The sequence below is a fragment of the Mirounga angustirostris genome, unplaced genomic scaffold (assembly GCF_029215605.1).
Source record: "Mirounga angustirostris isolate CCGP_5_RB_7025 unplaced genomic scaffold, mMirAng1.0.hap1 SCAF_5, whole genome shotgun sequence".
NCBI classification, from domain to species: domain Eukaryota; kingdom Metazoa; phylum Chordata; class Mammalia; order Carnivora; family Phocidae; genus Mirounga; species Mirounga angustirostris.
In genome coordinates this window covers 85245555-85264575 of record NW_026991713.1, presented here as the reverse complement: position 1 = coordinate 85264575, position 19021 = coordinate 85245555, and the positions used below count along the sequence as shown (strand labels likewise).

At 37.4% G+C, this 19021-nt stretch overlaps 2 non-coding genes across 2 annotated transcripts; both read right to left on the bottom strand.

The window, feature by feature from the left end:
- Positions 1-272: 272 nt before the first annotated feature.
- Positions 273-378, bottom strand: LOC123845106 (U6 spliceosomal RNA). The gene has a single exon (XR_006790950.1). It is a non-coding gene; the product is annotated as a U6 spliceosomal RNA (small nuclear RNA).
- A 13539-nt stretch (positions 379-13917) lies between these two features.
- On the bottom strand, positions 13918-14059 carry LOC123845041 (U4 spliceosomal RNA). The gene has a single exon (XR_006790893.1). It is a non-coding gene; the product is annotated as a U4 spliceosomal RNA (small nuclear RNA).
- Positions 14060-19021: the final 4962 nt, after the last annotated feature.

Below are 19021 nucleotides of genomic sequence, written 5' to 3'. Positions count from 1 at the left end.
ATATACCAGAATTTATTTTTTAATTTAAAAAGAATTTTTTTTAATTTTTTAATTTTAATTTTAATTTTTTAAAAAGATTTTATTTATTTGACAGAGAGAGACACAGCAAGAGAGGGAACACAAGCAGGGGGAGTGGGAGAGAGAGAAGCAGGCTTCCCACTGAGCAGGGAGCCCGATGCAGGGCTTGATCCCAGGACCCTGGGATCATGACCTGAGCCGAAGGCAGACGCTTAACAACTGAGCCACCCAGGTGCCCCAAGAATTTTTTTATTTTTTAAATGGAATGCTTCGCAAACCTGTATGTCATCCTTGCACATGGCAATGCTAATTTTCTCTGTATTGTTCCGGTTTTAGTATGTGTGTTGCTGAAGCGAGGACAAAATACCAGAATTTAGAATGGAATCGAAACTAGGTGACTCATTTTTGTATACACAAATATTTTCCATAATTATATTTCATATTAATTTTCCTTAGACCTTTACTGTTTTCTTTACTGTAGTTCTACCAATTACTCATATTCTAGGCTTGTAGAGAGTAGAACTCATATTTTCTTTTCCTATTTAACTGAGCCATTTGTTTCTCCCTGGGGTAGTTTTATTTAATTGGAAAACTAAACATTGCTTGTTAATTAATAGATGTTACCTACAGGGTATTATTTCATAGTAGAAGAAGAGTTCACTAAGACATAATATATAATATAATATAATATAAAACTTGACTACAAATCTAATTAGTAAACAAGTTGGGGCATCTAAAAGTTTTGGGCGGTCTTATATACTTTGCAAAAACAAATGCCTTCAAGATTAATGGTCTATGAATTTGACATTTAGATCCAGCTCCTGGAGTGAAAATAGATAATCAAAAATACGTTTTTATTTATTTATTGTTAATAGTATGATTGGAGTATCACTGATATACAATGAACTGCATATGGGTACAATCGGTAAGTTTTGACATGTGTATACATCTGTGAAACCATCTGTCATCCCCAAAGTTTGTTCATGCCCCTTTAGAATCTTTCCCGTCTGTCCTTCCCATGCCCTCTTCCCAGGCAGCCACTTATTTGCTTTCTGTCACTGTTGATTAGTTTCATTTTGTACAGTTTTATAAAAATAGAATCTTGCAGTACATACATTATTTTATTTGGTCTGGCCTCTTTCTCTCAGAATTACTATTTTGAGATTCATCCATGCTTTTCATGTATCATGTGTTCCTTTTTTCTTATATCTGAGTTTCATTCCGTTGTATGGGTATACAACTATTTGTTGATCCATTTGCTTTTTTTTTTTTTTTTTTTTTAAGATTTTATTTATTTGAGAGGAGAGAGAGAGAGCAAGCATGAGGAGGGGGGTAAGAGCAGAGGGAGAGGGAGAAGCAAACTCTCCGCTGAGCAGGAAGCCAGACATGGGGCTTGATCCCAGGACCCTGAGATCATGACCTGAGCCAAAGGCAGATACTTAAGCGACTGAGCCACCCAGGTGCCCCTATCCATTTGCTTCTTCTTCTTCTTTTTTTTTTTTTTAAAGATTTTATTTATTTGACAGAGCACAAGCAGAGGGAGAGAGAGGGAGAAGCAGGTTCCCTACTGAGCAAGGAGCCCGATATGGGACTCGATCCCAGGACCCTGGGATCATGACCTGGGCCGAAGGCAGCCGCTTAACCAACTGAGCCACCCAGGCGTCCCTCCATTTGCTTCTTTATAGACCTTTGGGCCATTGCCAGTTTTTAGCTATTAGAGATAAACATTCACATGCAAATCTTTGTATGGAGATTCACTTTTCTCTTGAGTAAATACCTAGGATTGGAGTGACTATCACATGGCACATGTTGATGAACTTTTTAAGAAATTGCTAAACTGTTTTTCGAAAGTGGTGGCACCATTTCACATTCCCACCGTTGGTGTGTCAGTTCTAGTTCCTTCACATTCTCACCAACACTTGTTATAGTTGGTTTGTTAATTATTTTCCTCATGACTAATGACTAAGCTTTTATGCCATCTATATTAGTCTCCTCTGGCTGCTGTGATATATTACCACAAACTTGGCTTGAAACAAGAACAGATGGTTATTCCCTTGCAGTTATGGAAGTTAGATGTCTGAAATCAGTTTTACTTAGCTAAAATCAAGGTGTTAGCAGAAAAGCCTGTTCCTTGTCCGTTCCAGCATCTAGAGCTGAACTTCTTGAATTCTTTGGCTCAGGGTCCTTTCCTCCCCTCCATCTTTAAAGCCAGTGGCATAACATCTTCTCTCTCTGACCTCTGTTTCCCTCTGCTTCCATCATATGGCCTTCTCTTCTATGGTCAAACTTTCTCTGCCTTCCTCTTATAAAGAACATGTGATTGCATTTAGGGTCCACCCATATAATCCAGAATAATCTCATCTCAAAAATCCTTAATTTACCTCACATCTACAAAGTCTTTTTTTCTTTCTTTTCTTTTCTTTTCTTCTTTTTTTTTTTTGGCCAGAGATTAGGACATGGATAAATTTTGGGAAGCCATAATTCACCTACCATATCATTCATTATTTTTTCTTTGATAAAGTATATGTTCAATCTTTGGCCCATTTTTTGTCTCTTTTAATTCAGTTTTGAGAGTACTTTATATAAGTCCTTTATGAGCTACATTCTTTGCAAATATTTTCCTCCAGTGTGGCTTATCTGTTTATTATCCTAAGAGTGTCTTTTGAAGGACAAAAGTTTCTAATTTTGAGCCCATTTTTTTTCTTATATGGATCATGCTTTTGGTGTCCTAAGAAATCTTTGACAACCCAAGGTGATAAAGGTCTTCTCTTATGTTTTTTTCTAGAAACTTTATAGTTTTAGATTTTTACATTCAAATCTATGATCTATTTTGAGTATTTTTTCTTATACAGTACTAAATATGAATCTAAGTTCATTTTCTTGCATGTGGATTTCCAAATGTCTGAGCACCTTTTTTTGAAAGCCTCTTCTTTCTGCATTGAATTGCCTTTGCAGCTTTGTCAAAAACCATTTGTTTATGTAAGTAGGGGCCTATTTCTGAACAGCTTATACTGTTCCATTGATATATTTGTCTATCTTGATGCCATGCCACACTACCTTAGATTACCACAGCTTTATAAGATGTTTTGAAATCAGGTAGTATGAGCCCTCCAGTTTTGTTGTTTTTGAAGCTTTTTGGCTATTCTATGTTCTTTATTTTTCCATGTGAATTTTCAATGTTTGTCAAGTCCTAGCCAAAAACAAAACAAAAACAAAAGGAAAATCCTGTTGAGATTTTTGATATGATTGCATGGAGTTATAGATCAATTGGGGGAGAAGTGACATGTTAATAATGGCAAGCTTACTGACCGATGAACTAGGTATATCTTTCTAACTACTTAGGGCTTCTTTACTTTCACTCAGCAATTTTTGTTTTTTTTTTTAAATTTTCAGAAGTCAGGCATTTATTCCCCTGTTCTTTATCTGTATCACATACCATGAAAGAAAATAGGGTGATGACACCAATATCAAAACCTTAAACTTTTCTCCACATTTCTCTGAAAACGTATTTTATTTGGTTAAAATGTATACTTTATTTTTTTTGGGGGGGGAGATATTTTGATTGCTTTAAAAGTATTTCTGTTAATATGTCCTTGTCCAAGTAGAGCAAACATTTTCTTATCCTTGATTTCCACAGCATTTTACACAGTTTCTTATGAGAATTTCAACACACTTTGTGTGTGTATATATGTATATATATATCTAATTTATCTTTACATCCCATAATTGATGAAGTTAAAGAATCTGGCAGTTAAAGGGTTTAACAAATTCCTCAGGTTCACTGCTAGTTGTCAACAAAGGCACGTGTAGAAGTAGGATTAACTATTTTTGAATTACAGGATGCTTGATTATATTCCAGTAAATAAGCTTTGATTTTTTTCTTTTTTAAGGACTGTGAAATAGGCCTTTAAGCAATTTTCTATGTACAAATAGTCATCATTTCAGAAAATATAACAAAATTGCTAAATATTGTATCAGTACTTAGTTTCAAGTGTAACCGCCAAAACGCATAGGAGCGAAACATAAGTATCTTCATGGTCCCAGCCCTGTAGAACTCAGACTAGTGGGTTCTTTTGCATTCCATCACTATAATAAATGAAGTGCTCTCCTGTATCTATTCTGCAGGTCGAGCAGCATAAAGTAAAAATTGTCTTCTCACTGACTCCCAGAACTTATCACACAAAAAGCCTGTAAGAATTACCATGTTACTTATCAAAGGTAAAGCCCATGGTTATGGCCCCGTGGACGAGTAGGTGGTTTTCAAGACATCAATATGAGTTGTGTAATCATCCTTCTAGTTTTATTACAGTGTCATTTTTTCCCCAAAGAAATAAGATAAATGGAAATGGTTACGACCTAGTGGCTAATTAGTTTAGACTAGTTAAATACCACACATTTCAACTGATTTCAACAAATATTTGTAACATTTACCTCTTTCAGAAGTACAGTTTTAGCAATTAAGCAGAGCTGAATATTTCAACATACCTACAGTTGCAAATATGATGCCATCATGCATTTGAAAAGATTAAATTCTTCTCACCAGAAATGCTTTCCGTGTTATAAATTTCAAGGTAAATATCATTTTAGGTTCCATCGTCTTCTGATTTTGCAGATAATATTGATTTCATTTCTAGTGCAGAAAGCGACTATCCCTATGAGTTGACTAAGCTCTTTGTTGTCAAAGGTTATTACTATTTTTACACCACCCTGGTATGCCAGTAAATGTTTCTCACTTCATTATCATGCGCAGGCCTTTATAATATTGCTTAATACAGGATGGAAATATTTGTCCACTTTTGGTTTGGATGTTTGTGAGCATGAATGATTGTGGGGAATCAAATGTAGTTGTTGAAAGGGTTTTCACTGATGAATAACAAAATCCCTCAGAGCTATGGGTACATGGATTTTTAATAGGTGCATTTATTTGATTACCATCAGCATTTGTAGTATGTTCCAGTTGCTCCCCGTTAACTGACTTAAAAAAATAGTTAGTAAGCCAAGATTCCTCAGACTTTCTGAGCAAGACTGACTTCTATTTAAATATCAATTCAAATTTATAAAGTATCTAAAAAATACTAAATGATGTTTTCAGCATTCAGCTTATTTTGGAGTTAAGGTTCGACTAACTTGGATGATTTGTTATGTTCCTTTTTACCAGGTTAGCAATAAGTGTTTTAAATATATGGCAGGAAACCTACCTCAGAAGAACCTAAATGACCTATTATTAAAGAAACTTATTTTTAATAATTAGACACTGCATTTGTTTACATGTATACTTCAGAGTGCCTCTGAAAAACTAAATTTCCACATTTTTTAGTTCCTAAAAACAGGGATAGACTTGTTCTAACCAGCTTTCCTTGAGTTTATTTCTAAGTTGCTTTTGGGGCAAATGACTTGAATTGCTGTGTTGTTCTGGTTGATAGTATATGATGATTTAACCCTCAGAACTCCAGCACTGTGGACTTTGGCTTCACTCCAAGTCACCGTGAGATACACACAGGGCGTACTTTGTCTTTGCTGAAATCATGAAAACACTGCAATTTCAGAATGTGTGGTACCTGCTCCAAAATAATAAAGTGGCCTATCTATTGTCTTCACTCATGAGCCTATAAAGTGTTCCCCACGGTTCCTTTAAAACTAAATTGGGAAGGTGTCCTGTTGGTGGATATTCATTTCTGTGGATATTCATATTAATGTGTGGATTCGTGTGCTATTGTTGCATCCATTTGAGAAGTGGATTTTCACAGGAAACTAGCAATGCTTCAGTGTGAAATCTAGTTCTAATTTCACATAGATAATTCTTCCTGTCTGTACTTTTTCTTTGAGCAAGTAAAATTGAAGACACAATTACTTATTTGTACTCAAAGTTACTAAGTGGAGTTTCAAGTCAAGAGCTCCCAGTGTAAAGCAGTCTCTTTTGTTAGCATTTGATACAAACTGCATGAAAAGTAAATTTTAAGATTAATTGTGTTTGGAAGCACTTTTAAAAGAAATCTTACAGTTACATGTACAACTATTGGTGCTAAATCAAAGGGCTTGTTTTGCTGGAGGAGATAGATCTGAGAGATAAGAACACATGAAGTCTCAGTGGTAAATCAGTTTGACAGAAATAAGGTTTTGAAATGTTTAAATTCAGTTTCAACAACTTTTCAGTCTACAGAATACCAAATAGTCTGTTTAAATGAATTATTTCGTATTTCTCCAATGTTTCAGTAGTGAGAAAACTGGTGAATGAGAAACATTACTTTTGAAATTAAGAAAATTGAGATGAATGTATATTAGCATTTTGAACAAAGAAAGAGCTAAATATTTCTCTTTTTTTAAGTTTTAAGAGTTTAAGCAAAAATTGATTTGAATGGGGCAATGCCAAATGGGAAGTGATTAGAAGTGCTTCCAAGATAAGTATTTCTAATTTTCTGTTTTGAAGCATTTATACATAATCAACATTTTTAATAATGGTAATGTCTGATATATTTTGGATGCTATATTTTAAAATTATCCTATGATCCTTTGGGCATACATAGATATTTGTGTGTGTGTGGATACACACGTATGTAGTATATCATCGCATAGACAACATGTCTCTTTTGATCATTTTGAAAATTGGTTCAGAAAACTTAGTTTTTAAATACATTTTTTGATGAATACTATAGGTCCATAAATGATAATTTATGTATTTATATATGTGTTTAGGTATATGTAATATATATGCTTCATCTCAGAGGGTTTCCTTTTAAAGATACATAGAAATGTGTAATGAAACAAGACAAAACCAGAGAGGGAGACAAACCATAAGAGACTCTTAATCTCAGGAAACAAACGGGGGGTTGCTGGAGTGGACGGGGGGTGGGAGGGATGGGGTGGCTGGGTGATGGACATTGGGGAGGGTATGTGCTATGGTGAGCACTGTGAATTGTGTAAGACTCATGAATCACAGACCTGTACCCCTGAAACAAATAATACATTATATGTTAATAAAAAATATGTAAAACTAACAAATTTGCTTCTAAGGAGCACCATATTTTAAAAACATAACAAATACGTATGAAAAATAATATAATAAACCATTATTCAATTTATTGAATATGTATTAAATATACTTTTCAAATGAGACGACAGTGAACTTATATGGTTTCCTCATGATCTGTCATCCAAAAAATAAAAAATAAAAGAGGGAATATGTTTTTGTTCAGTGCTGTTTCTCAGTCCCCAAATATCTGGGTGACCTTTTGGTGTTCTAGGGTTTAGTCTCTGAGTAGGGGGCTCTACTTCCCTGTGAAAACATCCAAAAGAATTGACCTCATCCCTCACCTCTCTGGTCCTGAGACTCCGAGCCTAGCATCAGTGGTCAAATTAAATTCTTCAGGCCAGGAGAAATAGAGTCAGTCATCCCCCAAAAATCTTGGACAGTCTTTCATCACCAGGAAAGTAACATCACAGGTGCTAAAAGAGAAAAGATTTTCTAGGAAAAAAAAGAAAAAAAAGGAATTCCATAGTATCTACATCTACTAGATGCAGAAACAAAATATACATTGAAGAAATAGTAAAATAATTGGTATCAGCTTGAAGACAAAATATTTTTTATGTTTCCATTTGTTTCTCATTAAGGATCAAGCCAACTTATTGGGGGACGAAATATATAGATAACAAAGATAATTCATCTATTCATGTTTACTTATTTATTTATTTATTTTAGCACACAGAGTAAGAATATAATCTTTTTGGATTTTATTCCCCAACAATTTTTAATGGGTTTTTAAGCTAGCTAAAGAAAAGACACTTCCTGGGAGAATTAAAATCTTAAAAGTGAGACCAAAGAATCCATGAGTATATATACTTCCCCGTATTGCAACAAAAGCTATTGTTGACAAAAACAATTTTGATATAGATAAATCTTTTCTCCTTTATTCTATTAGAAGTATTTCTTTCTAGGGATTTGAATCTCAGAGGTCTGAAACAAAAGTGAAAGTAGACTTAATTCTTTCTGTATTTCTTTTTTTTTTTTCCTGCCTTCTTTTCATCCCAACCATCAAATATTTAGTTCTGTGCACTGGGCTAGGTACCAGGGAACAAGATAAATAAGACACAGTCCCTGCTAATAAGGGCTTTATCATCTAGTGGGAAAGATAAAAATAAATACAAGAAATAAAGTATTGTAGGCTTTTTGATAAAAGTATGCTCCTCTAGGGAAAAGGAAAGAAGCAGTTGGTTATACGTGGGGAGATCTGACAAGTTTTCATAGATAAAATGATGGTTGTAATGATTATGAGCTTGTACGCACCAAGTGGACAAAGTGAGAAGAGTATTCCAGATAAAAGCAGCAGCACAAGGAAAGGAAGAGACTTGAAATAATAGGTGCATGCAATCTGGAGTTCGAATTGTAGAAAATAGAAACCTTTAGAAGGATTTCTTGTTTTGCTCTGTTTTAGTAATATCATTTTTGCAGCCATGTGGAAGGTGGTTTGCAGGGAGGCCTGTGCAGATGGAAAGGGGTGGGCAGAGACTATTTCCACAGTCCAGGCTGATGAAAACCTAGAGACCAGAGCAGTTAAAACACTAAAAAAGATAGGGGAATAAGCACAAAATTAAGGCAATTCAAGGAGCTATCAAGAATTGTTTTAGAAGGCAAGCAGCCAAAATTCTCTACTTCCTTATAATAATTGGTTGTGTATCAGTGATCACTTAATTATATAAAAGATAAGAAAAGATTTTCTCTGTAGTTCCTCTGTATGGCAGGGTTTTTTCGGCAGCATTTCTCTCTCTCTCTCTCTTTCTGTCACTTTGTCTTGTTGCTGCTTCTATCTAACAAGGTTTATGCTGGGAAAGGGAGTTTGGGCCATTTGGGGGGAAAAATTCATTTTTTATGTACATTTATTCATTCAACAAACATTTATATAGTACCTGCAGTGTGTCCCTGGGAATGGGAAAAGAAAGTGACCTGATTCATGGCCTAGACTTGGGATTTCACAGCACAATGCGGAGAGCATATGGGAACCACTACACTCTGCTCATTTCCATAATGGAGGCATGTATGAACAGCAGAGGTTCAACAGAAGCAAGTCAATGCTTGAGGTCAGACTTGAAAAATCAAGAGTTTGCCATGGGGAAAGGGAACCAGACGGAATGAGTCCATTTTATATTCAAAATTTCAGACAAGTAAGGAAACCTGGTATGTTGAGGGAAGAATAAATGGTTCAGAACAATCTGGGGAAAATGGTGAGAGATGAAACCATTCAAAGTAGACAGGAGCCAGGTTATGGAGGGGACTGCAAGATGAAATATTCAAGAATTATGACATGCTCTGAATTGCATGTGCAGAGAAAAGAGAAGTAACGAACATTAGTTAAGCATGCCCTGGCTCTGTGATGAGGGCTTCAGGTAGAGTATTTTGACATGATGCACTGGGAAGAGCACAATTTTGAAACTGAACAAACTTGAATTTAGATCCCAAATCCTTTTTATTAATTTTTAGAGCTGGGCCAAGTAAGTTATTCGAACATCGATCATCTTCATAATGTTTCACACATAGCTTGCATAGCTGTTGTAAAGAACTGGTGTTTGCTGCAGAGGATCAGACATGGTAGGTGGTATTGTTACTATGAATAAACACTATGAGAGCTGAAACTCAAAGCCCCGCTCGATTCCAAAGAATGCGCACAACACAGGCCTTAACCAGTCAGAATATAGCAGCCCCTTGGACTGCTTCACTTAACAGTTGGTATGTGACTCATGCTGACCAAAGTTAACCCTGAGGTCTGGTCAAACACATTTGGGGCACTGAGAAGGTGAATCTAGAGATCCTTGTCACCATGTGCCACCATGAAGCAAGAACTGGCCAAGAAGTAAAGCTAAAATAGGAGGCAGAGTCAGGAAAGTGACAGTAAGTCCCGGGTCCACTGTACCTAGAGTTAGTTCTGCCTATGTACTTTTTTGGTAAAGGAGCTAAACAACAATAACCACAATAATAAAAATAACTTCTCTTTTGGCTTGGCCCAGATTGAAATAAGTTTTCGGTCGCTTATATCCAAGAACACTAATAAAGTTGGAATTAGTAACATAGACACTCACTCTGGCATAGCAATAATGTAGGGAAAGAGGGTTTGTAATCAATAAGGGAAAGAACTAAATATTACAAGACAGTTCATGTAGATTGCTTGTTCTAGAAGCTGAATGAAAAAAAAACAAAACATCTTACAGGAGAAGGTGCAGTAGCTGGAGTGGGGAGTGTTAAAGAAGTATTTATTCCCAAGATGGGAGAGCCTTGAACATGTGTCTGGCCTACGGGAATGAGGCCAGTGGAAAGGAAAAGGTTGACAGTACTCAGAAGAGCGGGGATAATTAATGGAGGAAAGTCCAGGCAGGGGCAGGATGTGATGAATATTTCTGTTGCCATGAAATCTCTAGTAAGGTCTCATGTGTGCTCATATGATCAATTTGACTACAAGTGTTCTTTTTTCTTTATTTAAAAAATTGTTTTAACTTCTTCAAGTCTAGTTATATTTTTATGTCTCCTCTAATCTCTCCGACTTTCCTCAATCATATGAAGTCTTACAATACCCCACTTTCCCATCAAACACACACACACACACACACACAGAATAAAATTAAAACTCCCTATTCAAACTGGTGAAGATTTTTCACAGCTGAAGAATACCCCAGGATAACCCAAGCCATCTCCACAGAGTCATTTTTCAGGTTTTTAAGTTTTCTCTACTTTTTTTGGTCTGCAGTTTTGCACCATCTGATGCACAAAAACAATGGGTAAGAAGATTACGTCAAATGTATGAAAGCAATGGCCGGAATCCAGTGGGAAAGACATGCCCTCCACATTTGGCAGGAGGAGGACAGGGAGGCAGTGGCTTTGTAAAGTGATGAGTCACACTTGAACAGAGGCTCTGGAAGGAATTAGTTCAAGAGAAGGCTGGAGAGCTCCCTGAAATGTATGAGTGTCATGGGCCATTAGCTATACGTGTGTGATCTTAGTGAGACAAAAGAAACCCGAGGTCTTCAGGCCTTTTCTCTGGAACCAGCGGAGAAAAATGTCCTTTGCTTCTCTTGTCTCTGTGCCGTGTAGAAAATCGCAGCCCTTTTTCTGTTCCAGCGAGAAAACAGTTCACAAGCACTTTTTAGAAAACTTTATCTTGACCCAAAGTATATAATATAGATTTTAAATTTCATAACTGGATGTCTCAGAAGGAAAGATTGATCTGCTCACAGGTCACTGGGCCACAGAATTAATGAGCATAAGACAGACTGGCAAGAGACGGATGAGAGAGAAGAAACCTGTTTGTTTAACTCTGAATCAATCAACAAAAACAAGCCTCAGACTGGCAGCAAATGACTAGCAGATGGGCAAACCCCCAAACAACGAGGCAAGAACAGAGCCAAATTTACATTAAAAAACATGCCTTTTGAACATGATGAACACTATGGTAAATATCAACTGCCATGGATCAGGAATCAAAAGTTCCCAATTCTTGGGTTAAGAAACCGCCCAGTATTTAATGTCTTCGGGAGGGATGGGCTTTTTGCAATAATGTTAACAATAACTATAAATACATACATAAATGACAGCTATTCTCCTGATCCTGTTTCTGGTACCATTTCATGCTAATCATCTCACTTTGAAGGGCAGTAGTAAAATTTCGGCGTTATGACAGTGAGTCTCATTTCGAGCTTGTGATATGGAAGACTGTGACTCTTTATTATACTCTTGGATGTTCGGATATGGCCAGAGAATAAAAAGAGGTTAAAATGCAACCGAGTTTGTCAATTGGTTCATGAACTGTTGGTTCATCAAGTGGCGCTCTTTGTTTCTAAAGCACTAAGGGATAGATCAAGGAACAGAGTGTTGGCCCCAGGCCTTCCGAAATGAAGCAAGAGCTGCTGGGCAGTTGAGCAATGTTGTCAGAAGACAGTCTCAGCGTGTGCCAGAACATCAGCTCATTCCTAGCTGTTAGGATTTTTTTTTTTTCATTTTGAAAGACCAAAAGTACTTGAAATGAGAGGGGACAGAGAACCCTCCCAGTTCTGGGAAATTGGAGTGAAGGCACGACACCCATTCAGTCCAATTGTGATCAAATGACTTGAATGTTTCATTCTTCCACTTTCATTTTGCTTGGGAGAGTAACCCCGCCACGAGATTAACATGGAATAGAATCGAAATGTCCACAAACTGTGAACATCCCACCGGGTGACTAGAATGGTGGCAGGAGAGCCAGTAATCTGAGGCCCTCGGTGACCTCTGAGGGGAGGTCCCCTTGTTTGGCTTCGACTTTTCAAAATTGCCTGAGAAGAGTGTTCTTTGTCTCTTGCCATTTAAAGGTTGCTGGAAGCTGTAGGTACATGAGAGCTGATTGTCTCCGGTCTCCCTTTGCATGGGAATTCTTGGCTCTTTGCCTGGTTTGCTTTACAGTTAGCGTTACCTCATTATTCTTATTTTCCTCTGGTGTCCTGCCTTGAGGAGCTTTTCCTGAATATGACTTTTCTGTCTCTCCCCTCAGAGCTGACCATGCAAAAATCTGATAGAGCACGTCAAAGCACTGCCCTCAAGGATGTGATAATGGTGACTTCTGCCTATGCATTCCAGTCCATTATTCATGTCAGACTTCTGAGGAGGTCTTTTCAAAGAGTCCAATCTGATATAGTTTCCTCATTCTACAGATTGAAAATCTGAGGCGTATTTTTAAAGTGGACGAAAGTAGCAATTATAATGGTCAGGGGCCACAATATTACGGTAAATTAAGAGAGCTGAGAATAGCATCTATTCTGTGCCCAATCCTGTGCTGGGTGCTAGGCTTTTGAAGGATATCAGTTCTGATGCTCACATTAACTTTCTAAATTAAATAGCATTGTTTTTATTTGCTGCTAAATTCCAGGACTAGGATTTGACCCCAAGCTTGTCTCCTTCCAAAAGTTTGATCTCTGTCACATCACACAGGGCTGCTTCCCAATTGAAATAATACTTTTATTACATATTTAAGTAGTCTATTAAGTGTTCATTTACATTAAGTACTGCATTTTATTACCTATCCTCACAAAAATCTTTTGTGCTTAATAGGGATTAAGTTTTTCTTACAGATGAAGAAACTGAGGTAAACTGAGGTGAAGCTTAGGTCAGGGGAGATCCTCTGACTTGCTACAAAGATTAATCACATTATAGGAAATAGGATTGAGGTCTTCTGTGTTGAAATGCTGTCATTTGCATTAGATCACATCATCTGTTTTGGTGTATATATTTTGGGATAGACCCAAAGCAGTTAAGATCAATGATATATGTATCAGGATTTCCACAAATAACCACATAATTTTACCTGATGTTACTAAGGCTGTAGGTAAGAGGTACTATCAAACGCTGTGAAGAAAAAAAGAATTGTGAGTTCCCTGAGAGCAGGAACCCTATATCCCCAATAATTAGCCCAGTGCCTGGCAAATAGGTATTCAATAAATAGTTGCTGACTGATGGAGAATAACTTAAGATTGACACATTAAGAGAGAGCTTGTTAGTGGTGACAAACATAAAATGAATAGACAGCATTTGTTTGTAGGTGTAATTGTAAAGCTGCAACTTTTCAACTTGTCTGTGAAGCCCACTGATAAAAAAGAGAGAGAATACCTCTTCTCAAAAGCCTTCACTGGGAAAATGTGTCCTGAGAAATGTTTTTTAACTTGAATATGTATATCACACCAAATTCATCTATACATAGGCAATCCCACTAAACTTACCAGTGGGTTATCTCTTTTTGGATACATTCAGAATGGCCTTATACCCCTAAGAATTTGCTAGTTCTTCCAATCAATAATTAAACATTTTTGAGTGCCTATAACATCATGGTTCTCAATATTGGAGGTACAGCAGTAAACAAAATGGAGAAAAATTCCTCCCTCATATACCATGCATTCTAGTGTAGAAAGAGAGAATAAACAAAAAGTTAAATATCTACTCTGTCAAATGGGGATAACCACAATAAATACAAATAATTAGCAATAACCACGCCTTAGATAAACCTCATTGGCTACGATACTGCCACTGTGCAAAGCTGACAATAAATACAAATAAAATAGGATATGGAGTACTAGTGTGTGTGCGCAGCTGCAGTTTAAAATACGGTGATGTAGGAGCCCTCACACATAGGACGATGTCTGATCAGAGATATAAAGGAGGTAAGTGAGCTGTAGATACTCAGGAGGGTGAGAAAAGCATTTTTGAAAATGGACTAGTAAGTACAAAGTCTCAAAGGCTGGGGTGTGCCCGTAACATTAGGAGGAAGAAGGCTGGGGTCAGGACAGAGAGCAGGGTTTGCAATAAACTCAGAGAGGAGGATGGATGTAATATAGGGCCTTACAGATGATTGTAAGGGCTCAAAATCTTCTCTGCACAGGAAACCATCAGTGGGCTTTGAGCAGAAGGACATGATTCAATTTATCCTTTATCAGGATTACTCTGACTGCTTACTGTATTATGAATTGACCAGGAGCAAGAGTGGAAGCTCTTAAAATGATCCAGGTGAGAGATGATGATGGTTTCCTGAGAGAGTAACAGTGAAGTGGTAAGAAGGGACCATAATCTGGATATGTATTTGAAGGCAGAATTGCTAAGCATTGTCAAGGAACTGGATATGGGCTAGAAGAGAAAGAGATCTGTCAAGGATCATAGAGAGGTTTTTATCCTGAGCAATGGGAAGGATTGAGTTGCCATTTACTAAGATAGGAAGGACTGTAGGTTGAGGAGGCTCAGGAGATTAGGAATTCAGTTTGCAGATGTTAAAGAGGCTGTTGGATGTATGAGGCTGAGCTCCGAGGCTGGAGCTCAGAGATGTCCCTGCATGATACAGAGATTGGAGGGGTGTCAAGTTATAGAGGCATTTAAAGACCTGAGACAGAATGAACTCACCTAAGCAAGTACTGTTCATTGCACGATTGAGCATAAACAAAGATGGAGTCTGCACTCCCATGTTTATTGCAACATTATTCACAGTAGCCAAAATATGGAAGCAACCTAAGTGTCCATCAGTGGATGGATGGATAAAGAAGATGTGATATGTATCTCACGTATATATCACATCATATATGTCACATCTATATAATTGCATCATACATGTATGTGTGTATATATATGTATATATATATATCACATCACATCACATACACACACACAATGGAATATTATTCAGCCATGAGAAGGAAGAAAATCCTGCCATTTACCACAACATGGATAGATCCTGAGGACATTATGCTAAGTGAAATAAACCAGACAGGGAAAGACAAATACTGCAAGGCATCACTCATAAGTATAATCTTAAAATGAAAACAAAGCAAAAAAACAGTCTAAGTCATAGAAACAGAGTAGAAAAATGGGGTGGAGGCTAAGGGAAAAGGTAGAAGAGAAAAAAAAAGACTTAGAGCACCCAGTGAAGTAGAAGAAAAAACAGGAGAATTCACTATCTGAAAGCTAAGTAATAAAAGTGTACTAAGGAGGATTAATTAATGGTGCCACATGTTGCTGGAAAACCATGGAAGATGAGAGTAGAGAACTGATCAAGAGCTTTAACAATGGGAGATTATTCGTGACCTCAATAAGAGCTGTTTCAATGCAGAGATGATTTCCAAAAGATTGGATTGGATTGGATTAAATAGAGCAGGAAGAAGAGGAATTGAAGGTAAAGATAAATATACCGTTTTATATTTCAGTAAGTGCAGAGAATTGGGAAGGACCGAGATGACTGGAATAAGGAGGGGACCAGGTTGCATACTCTGGTGGCATGAGATTCTACTCAGGGTGGGTTAGGTAAGAGAGAGGGAAGAAAGACAGGAAGTGTCAACATGAAGAGCTCCTAGGCTAGTGGCCTCCACACTTGGGGTAGTAGGATGTGGGAGAGAAACTAGTCTTCATGCTAGGGGGCTGAGTGGGAATCTGTGGTAGGCTGAGTGGGAATCTGTGGTAATCTGAGTGGGAAGGAGGCATTTTTTTCAGTTGGAGTAAAAAAGGTGAAGGGAAACTTTGATGATATATTTGAAGACGTAGGGTATTTTCCTGGTGATTGACCCTTTAGGCCAGAGGGCTTAGAGGAATGGTTTTAGGAACTGGAAAATGGCAGGAGATGAGGTTAGGTTAGGAAATAGAGCGATATGGGTTTGGGGTCTCAGAGATTGGGTGATAACTTAGGAGTTAAGGGCGTCTTATGACTGATAGAAATAACATTAATAGATATAAATTTAATAGGATTAAATTTGATAGTCTTAAAGCAAATTATAGAGAGAAAGTTGTGAGAGTATTGGAGATGAGGGAGGAGGAGATGGGAGAATTGCCCGAAGTATGAAGAGTACTGGGCATTCTGTTATGTGATATCTGTAAATGCCGAATATTTCCTTCTCTTTAGGGATGATTTATTTTTAGGCTTTTCCTTGACTCTGATCTTAATGCTGTGTTATATAAATATCTGTTGAAAAAAAAAGAGTCTAAGAATGATTACATGATTCCAGAAGATGACAAAGTGCTGAATGAGACTTCATTCTAGATGCGATGGAATAACTTGGGGTAGACCAGGACTGCTAATACGAACAACTAGAAAAGCCCGGTAAAATGGTGTGATCTGTTTGACAGTGTCAGAGGCTGTTGAGGAAATAAACCCCGGGGGGCACTGAGTTAGGAGGCTGAGATTCGGAATGTACCAGTCACGTGGCTGGTTTTCTCCTTAGGAGAATTAGGACAACTCTTGGATTCTGGGGCTGCATAGGGTTGAAGAGCGTAAACTAACTGGTGTTTGATGTCTAGTAGTTGTCTAAATGTCTGGTGATTTCCTCTTTTCTTGGGTGTACAGCCACCTGAGTGAATAAGCAGAGGACCCTTTGGGAAAGGACTAGGGAACACCCACAGTATACCCTTATGTGCTGTTACAGAGTCCTTCCTCCTTGGGCTCCCTAGGACCCAGTCAGTAGGTTCCAAACCTGAAAACTGTCTCAGTTCTGAAAACCAGGCAAAGAATTGTGATATTTTCTTGGCAATTCCCCTCATCTTCCTACCCCCCATTCTTGCTCTTTTGTTGCTGTTGTCATTATTGACTTTGGGCAGAACCTTTGCTGGCTACCCACTTCTCTGTCTCATGGGGACACCATACTCCATTGATCATTTGCACTATTTCCCATGGGTCAAGCCCGTGGGGCTGCTCCTCAGCTCCCTCTCTGAGCTATCTGGTGTTAGGATCATTGCTCTTTCCTACTCTCTAGGAGCTGAGTCCCTTCAGTTTGGGCTGCCTTGGTTGCTCTCTAATGCTACCATTTCATTTTTGTTTATTGTATTGTATTGTATTGTATTGTATTGTATTGTATTGTATTGTATTCAGCTTTTTGAGTTATTCTAGATAGCAAATTTCACCTGACATCAGTCATAGATGAGTCACAGAATATTTAGTTTAAAAACTATGAATTAGGGGCACCTGGGTGGCTCAGTCGTTAAGCCTCTGCCTTCGGCTCAGGTCATGATCCCAGGGTCCTGGGATTGAGCCCCGCATCAGGCTCCCTGCTCAGCGGGAAGCCTGCTTCTCCCTCTCCCACTCCCCCTGCGTGTGTTCCCTCTCTCGCTATGTCTCTCTCTGTCAAATAAATAAATAAAATCTTAAAAAAACAACAACAACTATGAATTAATAAATACCCTTTGCCCCTGGGAGACCCACTACCCTCTTAGCTCTTGACATTCAAATCCACCCATACAGAAGCAAATTAACATTTTCTTCCCAAAGAGAAAATTCGTTCTCTACAATATTTTTCTCACTGTTGTCTCATGTCCCTGCTATACTGTGCTTCTTCTTAACTTATAGTAAGATAGACTTCGGCAGTTTTGAAATATTGTTGTTGGGATTTCTGTGTTTGAGGAAAGACATCAAGTGTAGTATTTTAAAACATTAATAAAACTATATGTATGTTTGTATGTTGGGAAGGAAGTTGGGGAAGGGTTCTGGAGACAGCTGGTTCCTTAGCTACCGTCTTCCTGGGAAAACCTGGGGGTAAACTAACATTTTAATTGAAACTATGATTTTCATTACATCAAATCTGTTTTTATCTTACTCCTTTTCTTGAATGAAAAGTGACATGTGTTATATTAGCAAACATACTAGAAAAGCATCAAAGAGAGAGGGTATACTTGAAATCTTTTTTGAATGTATGATTTATAAAGCAAACTATTCTAATTATAGTTACCATCACATGGCGTTTCTGAAAACCTGAACTCTAGTTTCCAGAGTTAAAAATTATTTGCTGTGAATGTGTGTTTTAGATACTTAAACAGTTGCTCATGTGCTCAAGTTCTGTGTTTTATATATATGTATATATATATATATATGCTTTTAAAATATTTATTTATTTATTTTAGAGAGAGAGAGTGTGCTAGTGAGCATAAGCACAGTGGGGAGGGCTGAGGGAGAGGGAGAGAGAGAGAGTCTTAAGCTGAGCACAGTCCAACTCAGGGCTCGATCTCACCACCCTGAGATCATGACCCTGAGATGAAACCGAGAGTCAGATGCTTAACCGACTACCACCCAGGCGTCCCATATGCATATGCTTTTTAAAGCTTTCCTTTTGTGGCAATTTATCAATTTTTATTGCTATTGATTAATATTTTATTGCCATACAATTGCTATCCTTTTCTATTTGCAGTAGCAAAGAGTATATATTAAGCATTATATTTTTCAGGATAACAATGAGAAATTAGTTAACATACATCAAATTTCTTTTAAAACTATGAATTTATAATGGCAATAACTATCACTTGTAGTAAGTTTTTAATCCTCATAGCAATTCTGTGATACAGATCTTATTCTCATTTCACAGATGTAGAAATTAAAAGTCGGAGTTTAATACCAGCTTAAGGTTACATGCAGATCAGTGGAAGAATCAGGAGTTAAAACCACTTTGTAACATACACAAAGCAGCACTTGGTTATTCAATCAAACACTAATCTAGATTCTTCTGTGAAGGAATTTTGCAGATGTGATTAAAGCTGCTAATT